The following is a 408-nucleotide window of genomic DNA, read 5'->3' as shown; positions in this document are numbered from 1 at the left end:
AAAAAAAAAAAAAAAAAAAAAAAAAAAAAAAAAAAAAAAAAAAAAAAAAAAAAACAGAAAAAAAAAAAAAAAAAAGAAGCATTTATCCTGAAGAGATGGATAGGTAGTTACAGGTTTTGAAGACTAAATAAATTAAAATTAATTGTTATTTGCGTTACATACAAAGAAAAACTAGTAAATAAAAAAAAACGTGCGGCAATAGGACTAGAGGATTGTTACGGGCTCAGAACTCTAACCGGTATTACGGGAGTTATTATGGGCATGGGACTCGAAACTATCTATTTCAGAGATTATCATGTGCATGAGATGTTAAACTATCTATCACGGGTACCATTATGTTGCTATAAACTCTATCACAGCTCTGTGATCAGTGAGGGTCAATAAAAGCATTCGAAACAACAACTTGTC

Source organism: Parasteatoda tepidariorum, chromosome 5 (genome assembly GCF_043381705.1).
Source record: "Parasteatoda tepidariorum isolate YZ-2023 chromosome 5, CAS_Ptep_4.0, whole genome shotgun sequence".
Taxonomy (NCBI): domain Eukaryota; kingdom Metazoa; phylum Arthropoda; class Arachnida; order Araneae; family Theridiidae; genus Parasteatoda; species Parasteatoda tepidariorum.
This window is presented reverse-complemented; position numbering follows the sequence as displayed.